This window comes from Callorhinus ursinus, unplaced genomic scaffold (genome assembly GCF_003265705.2).
Source record: "Callorhinus ursinus isolate GAN/ISIS: 27379988/994484 unplaced genomic scaffold, GSC_fseal_2.0 scaffold10, whole genome shotgun sequence".
Taxonomy (NCBI): Eukaryota; Metazoa; Chordata; class Mammalia; order Carnivora; family Otariidae; genus Callorhinus; species Callorhinus ursinus.
This window is the reverse complement of record NW_027397072.1, coordinates 75,825,088-75,831,803: the sequence shown is the minus strand read 5'-3', so window position 1 is coordinate 75,831,803 and position 6,716 is coordinate 75,825,088. Positions and strand designations below refer to the sequence as shown.

The 6,716-nt window shown below is 39.8% G+C and overlaps 1 protein-coding gene across 7 annotated transcripts in view; it reads left to right on the top strand.

Moving 5' to 3' along the window:
- Positions 1 to 211: 211 nt before the first annotated feature.
- The window catches only part of PPM1B (protein phosphatase, Mg2+/Mn2+ dependent 1B), an 83,087-nt gene continuing 76,582 nt past the window's right edge, over positions 212 to 6,716 (top strand). For 3 of the 7 annotated variants that reach the window (XM_073897777.1, XM_025868913.2, XM_025868914.2), the window contains exon 1: positions 212 to 653. The gene's annotated coding sequence lies outside the window, so the exon portion shown is untranslated. The remainder of the gene's footprint in view (positions 654 to 6,716) is intronic. The other 4 variants (XM_025868915.2, XM_025868916.2, XM_073897775.1 and 1 more) reach the window with 2 other exon arrangements.

Here is a 6,716-nt window from a genome sequence, read left to right as displayed (position 1 = left end):
AATTGAAGGTGGTCGCTGATGCCCAATGGGAAATTAGGAACTGAGAGGCGGGGCATTGTGGGCGGTGAAAACTAAGTACCGAGGTACAGAGCAGCCGAAGTAGGAGGGAGGGTGATGATTGACGGGTCGTCTAGCCAACTGGGTGCAGCAAGAGGCTGCACCGTCCCAATGGGTGTGAGCCGGGGGCGGGGCTCGCCGAGGGGCGGGGAGGACAGGGTGCGGGGAGGGGGTTGCAGAAGGAGCGGAGCGGCTGCTGCTCAATGGCGGAAAAGCCGCCGGTACTCTGACCGCCTGGTCCCCTTAGCAGTTGCGGGGGAGTTTCCTGCCGGCGCGGCTGGAGTCTCTGTTTCTCAGGGTTCGGTGGCTGGAAGATGCTCCAGAGAGACGAGGCTGCGGCGGAGGAGGTGGCGGCGGCCGAATCGGCAACGGCGCTAGGGTGGAGAGAAGGCGGCAGCGGCGGCGGCGGCGGCGTGCGGGGCCCGACGGTGTAAACAGCCCCGGAGGCGGCGGAGGCGGTGGCCGAGACTCCGAAGGGGAAGCGGCGGCTGAGGCAGGGTCGCGCCTCGGTCGGAAGCCTGGGCTGAGTACAGCAGGGGGTCTCTGCGGCGGGCGAGAGCGGACGCCCTAGACCTCGCTTCCCTCCCTCGCCCCAGGTAAGGCCGCTCCGCGCCCCGCCGCAGGGGAAACGGCTCGCGGGCACCGCCGAGGCCCCGGACCGTTTTCGGGGTGCTGCTGGGCTAAGGTCGTGGGCCCTGCCTGCCTAATCCTCGCCTCTTCTGCCGTGGAGCCTGGGGGAGCAGAACGCCGGGCCTGGCTCCTGGGTAGGCCCCTTCCCCAGCCGCCGCCTCCGCGCTCGGCCAGGCTGGGAGAGGCTCGGGGCAGGGAATTTTACTTTGCTCCAACGCCTGGAAGTAAACTGCTTTCCCCTGTTCTCTGCTTCAGTCTGCGAGCATCTCTTTCACACCAAAACACTGGGGTACCCCAGGCCTTAACTCATCCCTTCCTGGATCGTGCTTATTTAAAACCTTACCTTTTCCATTTGTTTCCTCATCAGCTTCTGCCCCACTCTGCGCTCCACTTCACTTCCTTGTTAAATCTTCTTTCTCGCTCTTCTGTCTGTGCGTCTCACCACCTCCTTCCTTCTTAGTGGCTTTAAGTCGCTTCTTAGCCGACTCCGGGCTTCTCTTCCCTTCCTTCCCTAGCGATCCTTTTTGGATGTCATTCTTTTTAACAGAGAAGTTTTAAAATGAAACTTCTACCGCCAGTAACCCAAATCTTCCAGACACCCTTTAAGAATAGACTAATCAGCTTTTTGTGGCAGATCAGTTTTTGTTTTGTTTTGTAATTTAAAAGGTTGTATTCTTTTTTTTTTAAAGATTTTATTTATTTATTTGGGAGAATGAGAGATGGAGAGCACGAGAGGGAAGAGGGTCAGAGGGAGAAGCAGACTCCCTGCTCAGCAGGGAGCCCGATGTGGGGCTCGATCCCGGAACTCCAGGATCATGACCTGAGCTGAAGGCAGTCGCTTAACGAACTGAGCCACCCAGGCGCCCAAAAAGGTTGTATTCTTAAACGTCAAATGTGGAAATGACACCGAGGTAATTTTAAAAACGAGGGACTCAGTGAATGTTGAAAATAGTTATTTCATTTTTTAAGTTGCCTGACCTCTAATGTCGGATTTAACAGATCTAGAACATTTGCCCATCTTATTTGGCAAAACTGCTTCTTAAGCCGGCCCAGATTCATCAGTATTCAAGTCGGCTTAAAAACAACGTGAAAACTTTAAAAAGAAGTTATTTTATGAACAGCTAACTAGGAAGCTGTTTTCATGAAGTCACAGTTACAGACCTTTTAAAATAGGCACCACATGTTTAATGTATCAAAATAAAGTTGGCAGGAGTCTTGTAAAAGGATTATTTAGGAATTTGAGTAGTCTTAGTGATATGTAACTATTTTGGGAAAAACATTCTTTTTCTGTTAACAAACGTTTACAACTGTAATGTGAGAATTACTGAGGTTTATTGTGGGATTAACACAGGAACTCATTTTATTTGAGCTACTGCTCGGATGTAGAAGTGGTAGATTGTTCCGGGCAGATAACGTAAGTTGGTATGTTCTGGGAGATAGAGAAACATGCCATCCACGCTGAATGTTAATGGACATTATTTCATTTACTTTCTCTGTTGTGCAATAGCAAAGTTCCTATTGTTGGCCTACTTTTAAATAGAGAATTTCTAAATGGAGACAAGTTATTCTAATTATAATAGTCTTTTCCAAGTGTACAGGCTTTAAAAAAATATGGTTGAAGTTATACTATTTTTAAAATGGTAATTTTTAAAGAAATATTTTTGTAGGCCTCTTCAATGGGCAATGTATTGTTTCAATTGAACTTTTAAAATTTAGTGTTTAGAACAGGAGTTTTTTTAATCAACATTTTTTTCCAGGGATAATCCTCATTTTTACTGTGCTTTTTTGTTTCTCTGTTTCTTTTTTTCTTTTAATGGTTGTTGTTTGTGTTTTTCCCTTTCATTTATTTTTGCTCTCATAAAGTCTTATCACGGTTTCTGCAGTGGCTTTTTATGTTGCTTTGTCAGCATGGAATAATATTTTTATGTGATCTTTCATACCCATTAGTTAAGATTTCCTCAGTTTTTGTACATTATCCTTTGAATTTCTTCAGGTTATAATGATTCTCTTAGAAGTGACCAGCAAAGCTTTCAACACCTATTTTCTCATACCAGGTGTCTGATTTCTGTGAAGACTCGGGAATAGGTGAAAGCTTTTAAAGTTTGTCTGATAGTCATGGCAATAAATATTATTTTATGTTAGTAATTAACATGTTATAATTACCAAATCCCTTAAGATTGCATCATCTGAAGGAATGGCATGTCTAAATAGCTGTGCTTCTAAGAATATCTGATTCACAAGTTGAAAAGGTCAGAAAAAGTGGTTTTCTTGTTGAAAATTTATTTTCCTATAATGTACATTTTTTACGAAGTCTTTTCCATTAAAATTTGATGCTGATGGACTCTCTTGGCACTCTTGGAAGAGTAGAATTTGCCATAGTGTAGGTTAGTGATTGTGGAGATTCATCACGGTCCCTTCACCATTGGCTCAGTTTTTAAACATGCCCTTGTAAATGAGTTGGTAAACATTTCTTTTATTGCACATGATACAGTGAATTCCCCCCACCACCCATTGGTGTTAGTTACACATATTATCTACATTGTATGAAAACTTGTATGTTACATGTAACTATTTTAAAGTATCTTGTGACATTACCTAGGATAAGAAGTAGTAAAATAGTATAATTCTAACTCCCTAGTGGTCTTTCATAAGATATAAGTGGTCTTTCATAAGATAAAGTGAATAAAATTAACTTATTAAAATATAACACATGGTATTTTACTTTTTCTGTGAACTTTGCCTTTCACAGTTCACTGATTTTTAAGAAAAAATTAGTTGGGAAACAACTGACAGGGTCAGAGTTAGAATAGTTAAACTTTTTTTAAATCCCAGAATTTGAATAGCAAAATTTATTCAAGTAATACTTAGCATAAAATATAAAATTATGGTTAGTGGTAAGAGAATTTGGGGGAATATGGTTACTTCTGGATATCCATTGTGTTTGTTTTTTTTTCCACATTGTACTTGATTCTTCTTATTTTTTCTTAGTGAACTAATTTCAGAATTTGGGTTGAAACCAAATTATTAGTAGCTTTAAAGTTTTATGGTAGAAACATTTTATTTATCATATCAGTAGGATTGTGGATTAAAAGAATTGACAGATTGGGGCTATGAGGTGAAATTCTCAGATACTAGGTAAACGCTGGAAATGTAATCTGACTACTTTCCATCCCACTATTTTGTACTCCGACTAAACAGTGAAGGGAAATAGGGTAAAGTTTGGGAATATTGGTTTTTGTAGTTTTTGCTTGACTTTAAAATTTATAAAATGACAGGGTCTGTCATCTTCTAGCAACTGATCTAACAAGTATAGGTGAACAAAAAGATACTTCATAATCTTTGTTTTACCTTATTTTTGTTGATATTTATAACAAAACATTTAAAAGAAAATGACTTGATCTTCGAGAGTAATTTAAGTATGCTAATATCTCTGATTAGCCATTTTGGAATGTTTTTTCAAATGAAACAATTCTAACGTGGTTTAACCTCTTTGCATAGACTGGACTTGCGTTACACTTTTCAGTGTTTAAGCTATAGGCCCCCCCTCCCCCCGCCAAAGAAAACCGCCATTTAGACTAACTTGAGTGATTTGATCAGGTAGTTGAATCAGTATTATGATTAAAAGAGTCTTTACTAAATTCTTAATGGAATGAAATTTTCCAAAAGTGTAGTCTGTATACTGTAGTTTAATTTCTCAGATTTTAGGGCTCCTGGGTGGCTCAGTCGTTAAGCGTCTGCCTTCGGCTTGGGTCATGATCCCAGGGTCCTGGGATCGAGCCCCACATCGGGCTCCCTACTCGGTGGGAAGCCTGCTTCTCCCTCTCCCACTCCCCCTGCTTGTGTTCCCTCTCTCGCTCTGTCTCTCTCTGTCAAATAAATAAATAAAACCTTAAAAAAAAATTCTCAGATTTTATAAAGATTGTGAGATTTTATTTTTAGCATCATCTGGCAACCTAGAAAAAAAAATACCATACGGTAGCTCATTCTTTTTTTTTTTTTTAAGTTTCATTCAAACTTCAGGGTGTGTTATTTCTCCCTTTCAATTTAATGTTTTTTTTTTTTTTTTAAGATTTTATTTATTTGACAGAGAGAGGGAACACAAGCAGGGGGAGTGGGAGAGGGAAAAGCAGGCTTCCCGCTGAGCCGGGAGCCCGCTCGATTCCAGCATGCTGGGATCATGACCTGAGCCGAAGGCAAATGCTTAACGACTGAGCCACCCAGGCGCCCCCCTTTTCAATTTAATGTTAATAACAGACATAAACATTTTGTTCTGGATTATGGTAAGTCATGACATAGAGGAGTTCTCAAGTAAATATTTTTCTTTTTTAGCTACAGCTAACTTGTGACCACATCTACAATATCTGCTTATTTCTTGGCATGACATATACCTTTTATAACGATACCCTTTGTATGTAATAACTTATTTAAGTTTAAGAACCCAGTAGTTTAACAATTATGGTATTTTAACTTGTTCGTATATTTAGGGAAATTTAACATGGTTTGTAACATTTAAAGCACAGTTCACCAATTCAAAGCTTTTTTCGTTTACTAGTTTAATATTAACTTACTAAAAATGGAGTCAAAGGTTTTTTTTTTTTAGTATGTTGAAATATCAGTATAACAGTTATTGGCTTTAAATTGATTTCTTTCTGAAAATTAAAGACCTTAAAGTTTGGAAACATAACCCTTGTTGAAAAACTTGTTTTCCATTCCTTTGAACGAAAGACTATTAAATACATGGTCTGATATTTAGAGGAGAGAGAGATGAATGTTGGAAGACTTCTATTGAATATTAAGGAACTTGTCTCACTTTTAGAGATGGAACCAAATATTGGCAGGGGTATAAGCAGGGTAAGACCTGTGTCTAGTATTGCTGTGCTTTTTGTCTACATAGACTGTCCCCCACTTCGAAATAGGTTCTGTATGTTAAGTGCATTTTTGTGACAGAAACATGAAAAAGCTTTTCTTTAGTGGGAAACTATTTTTTAAATGTGGTTATTATCAGGTATAATCAAGTTGTATTATAAGAAAAATCTAAGTGAATAGATTTTGCTTGTTAAATAGTATAGACCCGAGAAGCAGGTTTGATAAAGTATAATTTGTGAAGTTCTGAAGGATTTCAAAACACTTTAAAGCTTGAGAGTAATGTCACTGATTCTTAAGTCTAATTGCATTTTATTTTCTTGTTGTAGGTATGTATAGGTGCACTCTTAACATGGAAAAGGGAGAGTTAATAGATGTCATAAGTAGGAGAATCTAGGAGTGTCCATATTGCTCATGGGTACTTAACCTATTTTGGGAAAGAATGTTTCTTTTCCCCTCTTCTCATTAAAGCATTCAATTCTGAGTTAATGAACTGGTATTACCTATTAAATACAGGTGGCCCTTCTTCTGAGTCCCTTACAAAGAGGAAATAATGAACTCAAAGCAACTCTAAGTGATAGAATGTATGGAAGATCAAGTTCAGATATGAGTGGCTTCCCTTTACTTTTACTTACTGTAGGCTACCAGCCCACTGAGAAGTAAAGAATTCCACGTAGTTAATAGTATTTAGTCTGTAGCCACCCCATCCTCAGCCATTTTGGCATTCCCTGAGTGCCTTCTAACCTGTAAGGCACCATTCATGGCTGAAGACTGAACAAAACAGACAAAAATCCCTGCTCTCATAGATTTTACATTCTGATAGCAAACGCACTTGCCTCAGTGTACATTACAACTGTGCTTCTTTTGTGGATGACTCAAATTAGGAGTGGACAGTTTGGGATATATGGTGTTTCCTATACTACACTTAGAAACTTGGGATGCACCTATAAAATATATGCTGTCATTTGTGAGCTTTACTTTTTTTTTTTTTTTTAAGTAAGCTCTACATGCAAGGTGGGGCATGAACTCAGCACCCTGGGATCAACAGTCGCATGCTCCAGTGACTGAGTCAGTCGGTAGTCCCTAGAGCTTTACTATCTACCTATCTCTCTATCTAGATATCTATCTATCTATCTATCTATCTATCTATTTATTTATTTATTTAT